The 12,966-nt window shown below is 24.7% G+C and overlaps 1 protein-coding gene across 2 annotated transcripts in view; it reads left to right on the top strand.

Moving 5' to 3' along the window:
• LOC127288535 (E3 ubiquitin-protein ligase MYCBP2) overlaps positions 1 to 12,966 on the top strand; it is a 364,776-nt gene that overhangs the window by 335,775 nt on the left and 16,035 nt on the right. The gene's annotated exons all lie outside the window — the stretch shown is intronic.

Here is a 12,966-nt window from a genome sequence, read left to right as displayed (position 1 = left end):
TTCATTCCTTTATTCATATGCTTAATATTGTCAGAAAATAAATTGGCTTTAAACAATATAAATTCTTCCCCGCAAATAACGAATAACTATTAATATTAATTATACATTAAGTGCATGAGTTTATTTAAAAACTTTGAAAAATGCGTTTCAAATCTTCATTTAAAATAAATTAGAAGCTCATAAGATTTTTGTTTTTATTATATTATTATTCATTATATTAGCTTAACAATTTTAACCTTTAAAAATATATGTTGAGATATTAAATATCCCGTGAATATCTTAAGAATATCCCACGGACATCCTGAGGATATCCCATGGATATCCTGCGATATAATATCCAATAGATATTTTGTGGATGTCTTAGGGATATCCTATGGATGTCCTGTTGATGTCCTACAGACCGCCCGTTTGGATATCCTAGGGATATCCTATGGATATCCCAAGATATCCAGGGGACCATTCTAGGATATCGACCATTGATATGGATATCCTATGGATATCCTAGGGATATCCTTTTGTTATGAGGGCGGAAACTGTCCGAAGTTTTTGCGCATCTCTGGCAACTTTTACTCCAAAAATAGTAAAATTTACTCCAGATATAGTAAATATTACTGCGGAAACAATAAAATTTACTACAGAAATAGTCAATTTTACTATTTTTGAACTAAATTTTACTATTTATGGAGTAAAAGTTGCCAGAGATGCGCAGAAACTTCGATAGTTCCCGTTTTACTCTGAAAGTATAGTAAAAATTACTTTTTCCTTTTTTTCCGTGTAATTATTTTTTTTTGTCGAATTTTCAATGAGGCACATGATTATCCCATAAAAATCAATTAGTTAAAATATTCATTTAAAAGAATTTTATTAGAATTCATTTTTTGAATTTACATTTGACAGAATATAAACAAATTTTTATGTATCAAATTTTTATTGTCAAGAATTCTTAAAGCGCCGAATTTTTATTTGTCCGAAGTTACGAACTAATAATCGCCAGAAATATTTCGGCGCAATTTTAAAAATTGACCAATTAGAAATTATCGAGAAAATCGTGATTGGTCAATTTTAAAAATTCCGCCATAATTTTTCAGTCTATTGTTTGTTCGGCCATTTGTAATTTCGGACCAATGAAAATTCGGCATGCTAAAATTTCTATTAATTAAAAATTCGTACAAATTAAAATTCGATGAATCTAAAATAAAAAATAATTATATCCAATAAAATTGTAGAAAATGAAAATTCTTATTTTAATAATTTTTATGGGATAATCATGGGCTTCTTTTTAATTTTCGAATTAAAATTTGACAGGATTTTCTTTTTATATACAAATTTTTAGCTACCGAATTTTTGTTTAGTAGAATTTTTATTTTACACTCATTTTCTTCAGATGACTTTTTATTTTAAATAATTTTAATTAAGGCAAATTTTAATTTAACAAAATTCTGATTAAATCAGATTTTATGTGATTCGAATATTTTAATAACAGAAATTTTAATTCACCCAATTGTAATTTTCCGAATTTTTAATTGATAGAATTTTTAAGGCGCCGAATTTTCATGTGCCCGAAGTTACGAATGGCCAAACAAACATAACCTACAAAACAATTTCGACGGAATTTTTTAAACTTGACCAATAAGAAATTCTTAAGAAAATCCTGATTGGTTAATTTTAAAATTAGCAAACTTTAAATTATCCAAATTTTGATTTTCTCGCATTTATAAATGACATAATTTCCAATTCGCCTAATATTCATTTACACGAATTAAAATTTAACCAATAAAAAATTAGCAAGAAATTTGTTAAATTGGTTTAATTTTAAAATCGAACCTAAATTGTTTTGTAGGTTATGTTTGTTCGGTCATTTGCAATTTCGAACATATAAAATTTCGTGCAAATAAGAATTCGGTGAATTAGAATTTTTTGGTATTCAAAAATTCGAAAAAGAAATTCGAACAAATGAAAATTCGGTAAATCAGAAATTGTGGCATTAAAAAATTCGAAAAAATAAGAATTCGTGTAAATAAAAATTAGGCAAATTGGAAATTCTGTCATTTAAAAATTCGGACAATTTAAAGTCTACTAATTTTGAAATTAACCAATCAGAATTTTCTTGATAATTTCTGATTGGTCAATTTTAAAAATTGCGCTAAAATCTTTCTGGCCTTTTTTGGTCGAACTTTTGTAATTTCGGACAAATTAAAATTCGGTGAATTAGAATTTCTGTCATTTGAAAATTCGAATCACATAAAAAATAAGTGAATTAAAATTCTGATAAATTAAAATTCGATTTAATTAAAATTTTATAAAAATCAACAAAAGGATTTCGGAGCAATTTTTAAAATTGGCTAATTAGAAATTATTAAGAAAATTGTGATTGCGCAATTTTAAAAATCTCTCTAAAATCTTTCTGTCAATTTGTTTGGCTATTCAATTTCGGATAAATGTAAAATTTGATTTTTTTTAAATTATATCAAATAACAATTCGAGCAAATAAAAAGTTGGACAATTTAAAATTCGTTAAATTGGAAATTCTCGAATTTAAAAATTCGAAATACTTTTAAATTCTTTTAAATGCGGATTGTATTAAATAAATATATAATTAAATAAATAAATTAAAAAATGTCTGTTAAATTAGAATTCTTTTAAATAAAAAATTGGGTAAATAGAAATACTGTGAAATAAATATTCTGCCAAATAAAAATTCGGTAAATAATTTCGGCTAATAAGTCTGTTATACGTAAAAATTCTTTTAAAAATAAATTCTTTTAAATTTTAATTCGAAAAATGAAAATTCGACTACAAAAATAATTATATCTTACAAAATTCTTTGGAATGAAATTTATAACTAATGATTTTCAGTAGAAGTTCGTGTATTTATACAAATAAAAGAATAAAATAAATAAAAAAAAATACATATTTTCTTTATTTTTCATAATGATTTCGGAAAAAAATATTTCAGTCAAAAGAAAAATTTAAAAAATAAATCTCACATATGGGAGGTCCTATATAGTATAATTAAATTTACGACTTGAAAATTGTTTGCACCATTAAAAACATATTTTTTTCGAAAGCCATAGAATTTTTCTTTTTCTATATAAATATAAATTTTTTTATGTATATATTTAATTATCTAGTTTCAAGGATATTTTTAACACATTCTGAACAAGTTGAGGCATGTTTTGGATATTTCCTCTCATGTGGACCTTGGCCGAGTTGTAGGATTGTTTACTTAGGTGTGATAATGCTGCTGATGGTGATCATGTTGCTTATATGCGTCAGCATCTTTTGTATATACAGAACTCGGCGACAAAAGGAAAAAGAAAAGGATGATGATAAACGTAATCTAATCTTTGAGAACTACCAACATATATATATGCAGAATGCATTTTCAACTTCCTTGCAATTTTAGAAGGACACGCCTTTATGATACCATATATATATATTTTTTTTTCTCTATAGAATTTCTATTATTCTTCTTCTTACATTTTTTTTCCATTTGCAATATTTTATACATTGTCCTATGTTATTTCCTGTTTTATTATCTTCAGACTTGGAATTTTTTTATTCGTGTGATTCAAATTTTAATCTCTCTAAATCTGGATTAGATAAAAATAACTAATTGTTAGTAAAATTAGAAATTTATTTGAATTTAGATTTTTAAAAATTTAGGCTGAATTTTTGCTTCAGAAATTAGTAAAAAAAAAATAACTAATTATTAGTAAAAAGCACCTAATTTTGGGGCGCATGATTATTCTATAAAAATCATTAATTAGAATATTTTAAAGAATTTTATTAGAAAAAATTATTTTCAAGACGAATTTTCAATTTTCGAATTAAAATTTGACAAGATTTTCTTTTTATACAAATTTTTACATGATCAAATTTTTAGCTACCGTATTTTGGTATTGCAGAATTTTTATTTTACAGTAATTTTGTTCACATGACTTTTTGTTTAAAATAATTTTAATTTAATGGAATTCTTATTCAATCGCGAATTTTATGTGATTCGAATTTTTAAATGACAGAAATTCCAATTCATCGAATTTTTATTTGCACGAAATGTTATTATGATAGAATTCTTAAAAAGACGAATTTTTATTTGTCCGAAATTGCAAATAACCGAACAAACATAACCTACAAAAAGATTTCGATGCGATTTTAAAATTGAACCAATTAAAAATTATTTTAAAAAATCGTGATTGGTCAATTTTAAAAATTGCGCCAAAATATTTCTATCGATTGTTTGTTCGGCCATTTGTAATTTCGGACTTTTTATTTAAAAGAATTTTAATTTAACAGAATTCTCATATTCAATCGAATTTTATGTGATTCGAATTTTTAAGTGACAGAAATTTGAATTCATCGAATTGTAATCTGTCCGAATTTTTAATTGATAGAAATTTTAAGACGTCGAATTTTCAATTGTCCGAAATTACAAATGGCCGAACAAAGTATCGAGAGAAAGAATTCGGTGCAATTTTTAAAATTAACCAATCACGATTTTCTCAAAAATTTCTAAATGGTTAATTTTTGAAAATTGCGCCGAAATATTTCTGGCGATTGTTGGTTCGGTCATTTATGTAATTTCTGACAAATAAAAATTCGGCGTCTTAAAAATCCTGTCAATTAAAAATTCGTATAAATAAAAATTCGGACAAATTAAAATTCGGTCATAAAAAAATGATTCTAAAATAAAAATTCTACAATCAAATAAAAATTCGGTAGCTATAAAAATTTTGATATATAAAAATTCTTGTAGTCTCTAAATTTGAATCAGCTAAATTCCGCTGATTGGCAGCGAATAGTCACTGATTGAAAAAGCTATAAGTATGCAGCTGCGAATCAGCGACTAACAACTATTTCAATCAGCGGAATACTCCATTTTAAAATAAATTTATCTTCCGACGAAAATGACCGACGTTCGCCGATTCGTGTTTCGCTATTTTATTAACTGTAACCGCTGATTTGCAGTGAAAACTTTATTCGCTGATTCAAACAGTGAAATTTTCGCTAATTCAAATTTAGAGAGTAAAAAGAAAATCTATTAAATTTTAATTCAAAAATTGAAAATTTTTCTAAAAAATAATTATTTCTAATAAAATACTTAAAAATTCTAATTAATATTTTTTATGGGAAATTCATGCGTCTCCTAATTTTTTCTATTAAAATAACTTTAATTTCTTTATGTATTAAAAATTCCTTTAAACTTAGTAATATTGTTATTTAAATTTTCCATTTTTTTTTTTGAAACTCCACAATTATTAATAAAAGTTAGTTCAAATTTTTAAAAAATCGTGTATTTAAAAAAAATGAAAAAACTATTCACGAATCATATTTCCTTATTTTGGATTTTTTTCCCCTCTAAACTTCAATAATTGTTTATACCGCTATACATTTTTAGGTGATGACACAATTTTATCTTAAGTTGAAAAAAATGCTTTATCTATCCTATAAACTTGTAGAGGTCATTTATAAGTATATTTAATGTGAAAGGGGAAAAAAACGTCGTTTTTAAAAAAGAAAAATACATTTTGTTCATTTCAAAAAAAAATAGTCATTCCATATATGAGAAACATCATTAGTACCCAAGCTTCATTAGGACATAATATGCAATTTTAACATGATTACAAGGTAGCGTGACTTCGTTTTAGAAAAATTTATGACTAGGTCTCATTTATATATTTATAGTTTCTTAATTGACTCTAAAACGGAAACAATTAATTTTTTAACGTTTTTAAATATTTTTAATCTAATTTTTTTAATTTTTTGAAAATTGTAATTAATTCCATAAATGATTATATAATTATTATATTAAATTAGTAAATTAAATTTATTCGTAAGTAAATTAAATATTAACTTAAATCGTTCGAAAAATATTATACAGTGAAAAAAAATTTTTTTTGATTCAAATAATCAATTATTATCAAAATAAATATTTACATGAATCAGTTAATTATTATTAGTTAAAATTTTTACTAATTCAGATTTAGAGAGTAATATAAATATTTATTTGATAATAGTTAACTATTTATTTGAATCAAATAAATTTTTTTCTTTCAGTGATAATAATAATAAAATTTAAGAACCTTTAAAATATAATAAATTGAATAAAAATTGAATGTCTCAACCTTGATATTAATTATTGCATTCAAGACAAATTCTAAAGCGATTATCGCGCGCGCACGTGACGCATAATTGATGAAGCATTGACAAGAAATAATTTATGAAGGTAATAAACACAATCTCGGATTCGTATATAACAATGGAGCAATGCCAAGTTTTCAACAGGTTGTTGCAAGTTTAAACGCATTTGCTGTCAGTTTGTTTTATAACTTTAACGCGCCCACGGTGATGACATCTAATTTTTCAATTTTTTGACTCCGTTTTGTATGCCCGCACAATAAATATTATAGGCACAATAGAAACATATAACAAACGCTTAAGAGATACTAATAATTCTTGCTACAATTAATTCCTTTGCTTTATCGATTTATTATTGAACTGAATTATTCTCAGTTAATATTATTATTATTTTTTTTTATTACGTTGATTATTTTTATTATTTTTATTATTGAATATTGGTTTTGTGACCCAAATGTATTAATTCTTGTAGTAATTGGTGGCTTTAGGGCCAAGTGTTATTGAATGAAAAATGTAAAGAAGCATTTTTCCTTTCATAACACCTGACCCCAAAGCCATCAATTACTACAGAATTTTTATTATTATTATTATTAATTACCTTAATTTAATAGTTACTTAAATTAAATGTTAATTTCATACTTATAGTATAGCTTCAATCAATTATATAATTCATGCACGGAGAAAAATGGAAAAACGAATAAAGTAACTTTTACTATACTTTAAAAGTAAGACCGGAACTGACCGCAGTTCTGTGCATGTCTGTCAATTTTTACTCCAGAAATAGTCAAATTTACTCCGAAAATAGTAAAAAAAGAAAATTATTCCAAAAATAGTAAATTTTACTATTTCTGGAGTAAAAATTAACAGAACTGCGCACAAACTGCGGACAGTTAAAAACTTAGGCGTCCCCTTAAAAAAAAATTTATTTTACAGAGAGATAGAATATTGGAAGAAATTTTTTTCTAGCCGAATTTTCGTATATGAATTTAAATTTGAGTAATTTCTTAAAACGTCAAATTTTTATTTTACACAACTTTCATATTTGTTCAAATAAATATCTGGTTGAACAATTTAAGTGCTAATTTTAAAATTAGCGCACAAATTTTTTTGCCAGAACTAAATATAGGAAAATTGATTTTTCCTTTCAAAATCTTTTCCCCATATTTTTGCAATACTTCAAAAATCAAATTTTTAAAGCTGAAAAAACGATAAAAATTCATTTTTTCTCTATCAATCTTTTTCCCATATATTAATAATACTTTGAAAATCTAATTTTTAAATTTGAAAAAATGAGAAAAATTGATTTTTCCTTTCACAATCTTTTTCCCATATTTTTGCAATACTTTGAAAATCTAATTTTTAAATGTGAAACAACAAGAAAAATTGATTTTTTTGTTCCCATATTTTTGCCACGTTTTTGCAATACTTTAAAAATCAAATTTTTAAAGTTGAAATAATGAGAGAAATTGATTTTTTCTTTCCAATCTTTTTCCCATATTTTTGTAATACTTTAAAAATCCAATTTTCATAGTTGAAAAAATGAGAAAAATTGTTTTTTTCTTTCCAATCTTTTTCCCATATCTTTGCAATAACTTTAAAAATCAAATTTTTAAAGTTGAAAAATAGAGGAAAATTGATTTTTCCTTTCAAAATCTTTTTCCCATATTTTTGCAATACTTCAAAAATCAAATTTTTAAAGTTGAAATAATGAGAGAAATTGATTTTTTCTTTCCAATCTTTTTCCCATATTTTTGTAATACTTTAAAAATCTAATTTTTAAAGATGAAAAAATGAGAAAAATAAATTTTTTCTTTCTTAATCTTTTTCCCATTGTTTTGCAATGATTTTAAGAAAAAAAATGAGAAAAATAAGAAGTAAGTTAGAAAAAATTGACTTTATTTTATCCCCATATTTTTGCAATACTTTGGCAAGATTTTAGCAATGTTATATGATATTAAAGAAAAGTATGGGAAAGGCTCATAATTTTTCCCATAGTTCGTTTTTCACGCGGGAATAAATTAACATTGAATTCAATTCAATTTACATGAAACAAAATTAGTTTACAAATTAACTCATCACAAATATAATGATTTAATAAATAATGAATACTAAATTCCTGAAATTATAATTATTAAAAAAATTATCTAAATTATTTTTAAATTAACATTAAATTTTTGTTTATAATTCACTTTTGGAAAAAAAACTGAAGAATAACATCTAGAAACAAATTACAATAATTTTATATTGACCATAGAAATATATAAGTTTGTAGGTTTAACTATTTTTTAGAATTTCTATTAAGAAAGGTTAATTATATATTTTATATTATTGATAATATAACATTTGTGCAATTTTACTTGCAATTGTATTTAATTTTTTAAATTAAATTTATATTCATATTTTATTTTAAAAAAATATTATTTTTTTATAAACAAATTTATTTATTTTTAGTTTGAGCGTTAAAATTTTTTTGTTTGTTTATTGCATATCTGAAAACAAAAAGAAAATCTTGCAAAATGTTTTAGACTTGGTCTCAGGAAACTTTTTGTTTAAATAATTTTACCCACAGAAAAGAAAAATAAAGTACATTTTAATTTTGAAAAATAAAATCAAGTTGAAAAAATTTTCATGAACAAAATATTTAAACAAAAAGATTCATCGGGTACACTCTTAGAACTTTTTTTAAACTAGTATTAATCAAAAAGAAAATCTATTTGAGCCAATACTGGCTTAATATCGGCTCAGTACTGGTTTGCCAGTACTGGGAGGGTGGTACTGCAACAGTATTGATACAATGAACATACCAGTACTGGTTCAGTACAGACTGCCCAGCCTCGGCAGCCAATACTGAACCAGTACTGCGCCAGTAGTCAACTCTGGTATAATACTGAAATTTTTGGTTGGGTTAAAATATTTTTTAATATAATAATTATATGTATAAGTAACCAAAAATTCATGTCTATAATCGCGATAAGGGGCCTCACCAAGTTCACCATGTCTACTCCTAAGTTTAGCCCAACTACGCCGCTGTAAATAATAATTTTCAGTCGACACTCAATCAAATGAAAATTTACAATAATAGTAAAAACTTTACACCCAGAGAAATGATTTATTTGAACCAAATAAAATATATTTGAGTTAAATAAACGTATATTTGTCTCAGAGCCTACTAACTTATTTATTTGGCGTAAATAAAAATTTTATTTATCAGAAATAAATTTTTCTTTGGCTCAAATAAATTTTTTATTTCAATAAAATGAAATATATTTGCAACAAATAAATGAGTTAGTAGGCTCGGAGACAAATATACCATTTCTCTGAGTGTAGTACAATAATTTGAAAAAAAATTACCAATTATAAAAAAATGGTTCTATATGTTTAAAAACATGGAAATTAAAAAGAGTACTAATAATTTTACAAAATCGCAAATGAAAAAATGAAAAGCATTATATTAAAAAGAAATTTTCGACGAGAAAGAAGGAACATTAAAAAACGTATTATACACGAAACTTTTGCGAAAAACTCTTTATATTCCCACAGTGAAACAATGAAGGTCATAACCATTATTATATAAAGTGAAGAAAATGACTTCATTTTCACAGAGGGCGTAGGGTTGTTTTTTATTTTTACGCACGGCCGGAACAAAATTGTGAATCTTGGAAATTCGTAGAATAGAATAGAGAGAAGTTTTTGGCCTCTCGTAAAGTGTAAAGTGAAATTATGTATATATACATACCAACGTGAGGGGGAGAAGGAGTGCATTTGTTATGGTTTACTTTACTTTGTTGGGAAAATTACAAAACTTGCGCGGGGCACGTTATTGTTATAATGGAGTGAATCTCTCTTTCTCTAAAGTCACGAACTTTGAACCTGAAATTCTCATTCTAAAGAGAAAGATAGAGAGAGAGAGGTAACCAAACTCGCCATTTAATTTCCCATGAGAAATTGCGCGTGCCCTTGTCTCTGTCTGTTGCAGCATATACACGTGATAGTTTGACGAGGGCATTCATTCACAACGAGTCTCACTCTCTCTCTCTCTCTGTTGCAACGTGCGGAAGTACCTGTCTTTCTGCCCCAGAAATGGCCATTTCCGAAATGACCACGTGCCAAGCATACGTTATGCTTGAAGTTTATTTTCCTCTATGTATATACATACATCTCGTTTTATTCACCGCGTTCGCATTATTTTTGTCTTTATGGTTAATATACTTTTTATGAGTTTTTTATCAAAAGAAAAGAGAGAAAAAATAAAAATTGAACTCATTTTGACAAAGAGAGGCTAAAATTCAAGAAAAATTTGCATGAAAATATTTTAAAGTTGATTGGCTTTATAATTTTTTAAAATTTAACTAATAAGTTTTTTTTAACAAATTTTTATAAAACCAAATTTTTTGCATTTAACGAGATTTTAATTTAAACAAATTTTCCGCTGTTAAAAATTAATATTCTAATCAATTGAGTTTAAACAGAATGTCAATTTTAATAATTTAATTTTAGTCGATATTTCATTTTTTTGAATAAATATTAAACAAAAATTTCTTTTAACGAAATTTCTATTTTACAAAATTGATATTTAAACACATATTTTTAAAAAAAATTTGAATTTGACGGAATTATTATTTGTTCGAATTTTTAATATAGACAGAATAAACATTTTTAAAGAAATTTTTATTTTACAGAACGAATATTAGAAAAAATTTTTTACCACACAAATTTTCGAATTTACATTTGACAACATTTTTAAAACGCTAAATTTTTATATTAAAGAACTTTTATTTGTCTGAATAAATTTCTAGCAGAAAAATTTGGGTGCAAAGTTTTTATTTATTCGAACAAAAACAAAGATCTGTAAAATAAAAATTCAACATTTTAAGAATTCAGTCAAATTTAATTTCGAACACATGAAAATTCGGCTAGAAAAAAATTCTTTTCAACAATAAGAATAAAAAAAAAATTTTTTTTAAAACAAAAATGTGTTGTACATATTTAGTGAGATTTTAATTTAAAAAAAAAAATTTTTAATTTTCCGCTGTTAATAAAATTTTGCTATTTTGAACTATTTTAATGTTAATTTTATTTGTAACTTGACGAGAATTTTATAGTTAAACAATTTTTGTTTAACTAAATTTGTACAAATTTAACACAATTTTAAATTTAATCGAATTTAATTTTGAATAGATTTTTATTTAACCAACATTCAATGTAACAGAAGAAGGTTATTATTTACCATATTTATGATTATTATTATTATTTATTTATTTAACAATGTATATTATTAGTACATTTAACCAAATTTGCTTTCGAAAGTATTTTTATTTAACTAAAATTGAATTCAACAGAATTATCATTTAACCAACTTTAATTTTAAAATTCAAATTAAATATTAATTATTTGTCAATTATTTGACACAGTTTTCAATTAAATCGATTTAAATTTTAAAAGAATTTTTATTTTACCAAAAAATTCATTTTAACAGAAGTAGGTATGTTGTTATTATTTTTTCTTTTATTATTACGATATTTAAACAAATTTGCTTTTGAAAGAATTTTAATTGAACCGCAAAAATTTATTATTTAAAAGAATTTTTTTTTGAAGGTTTTTTTTATCAAATTTGCATTTAATTTCATATTTTATCGAAATTTCGTTTAACCAAATTCGTCCCTTTTTATGTTGTCCCAATTTGAACCAAATTTGTGCCTTTTTAATCAAATTTTAATTTACAAAAATTGTTTAATCAAATTTTTATTTAATAGAATTAATATTTACTTTATTTTGCATTGGAATGTATTTTCTTCAACCAAAAGCATTGAATTTAACAAAATTATACACGAAAAAAAAGAAAAAGTAATTTTTACTACTTTCATAGTAAAGCGGAAACTGTCCGAAGTTTTTGCGCATCTCTGGCAACTTTTACTCCAAAAATAGTAAAATTTACTCCAGAAATAGTAAAAATTACTACGGAACAGTAAAAATTACTACAAAAATAGTAAATTTTACTATTTTTGGAGTAAAAGTTACCAGAGATGCGCAGAAAATTCGGACAGTTCCCTTATTACTATGAAAGTAGTAAAAATTACTTTTTCTTTTTTTCCGTGTAATTTAATTTAATTTGCTTTTTAAAGTATTTTTATTTAACCAAGATTAAGTTCAACAGAATTTTCATTAAACCAAATTTGCATTTAACAGAATTTTTATTTAGCCAAATTTGAATTTAACAGAATTTTTATTTAGCCAATTTTGAATTTAGCATAACTTTTATTTAGCCAAATTTTCACTTAACAGAATTTTTATTTAACCAACTTTTAAATTTAAAAAATTCAAATTAAAAATAAATGATTATTTTTAAATTTTCCTACTGCCAAGAAAGAGTGAAGTTTATTTTTTCCTTTGAAAAAAAAAACTTTCCAAACTTGGAACTTGGAACTTGTTGACACGAAGAGAAGAAGTGTCTCGTATTATATATATAAAGAAGCTGTGAGAGAGAGAAATAGGAAATGTAAGCCCGAGCACGTATAGTACTTTGTGAGAGCTGTTGGCCGTGGATCTTGAAGCGGGTGTCGTGTTGTGATTGCACCTTATTAGGGATGAGTTCAAAAAGGTCCACACGATGTGAGAGTCAAGAAAAATGAAAAAAGGAGTTTAGTTCTTGGCACAGCGAGAGCAAAATAGAAGAGAAAACGTCGTCAGTTTCTCTTCTTTCGTGATATATAGTCTATTGTCAAGATCTATAGTATATATGGATACCAATTAGAAGGTATTGCATTGCCCATACGAAACATGTTTTCTATAAATTCTATATACCAATCTCATTTTAAAATCAATGAATCA

The sequence above is a fragment of the Leptopilina boulardi genome, unplaced genomic scaffold, assembly GCF_019393585.1.
Source record: "Leptopilina boulardi isolate dan_hultmark-lab unplaced genomic scaffold, ZJU_Lbou_2.1 LbouV2_392, whole genome shotgun sequence".
In the NCBI taxonomy this organism is placed as follows: domain Eukaryota; kingdom Metazoa; phylum Arthropoda; class Insecta; order Hymenoptera; family Figitidae; genus Leptopilina; species Leptopilina boulardi.
This window is presented reverse-complemented; position numbering and strand designations above follow the sequence as displayed.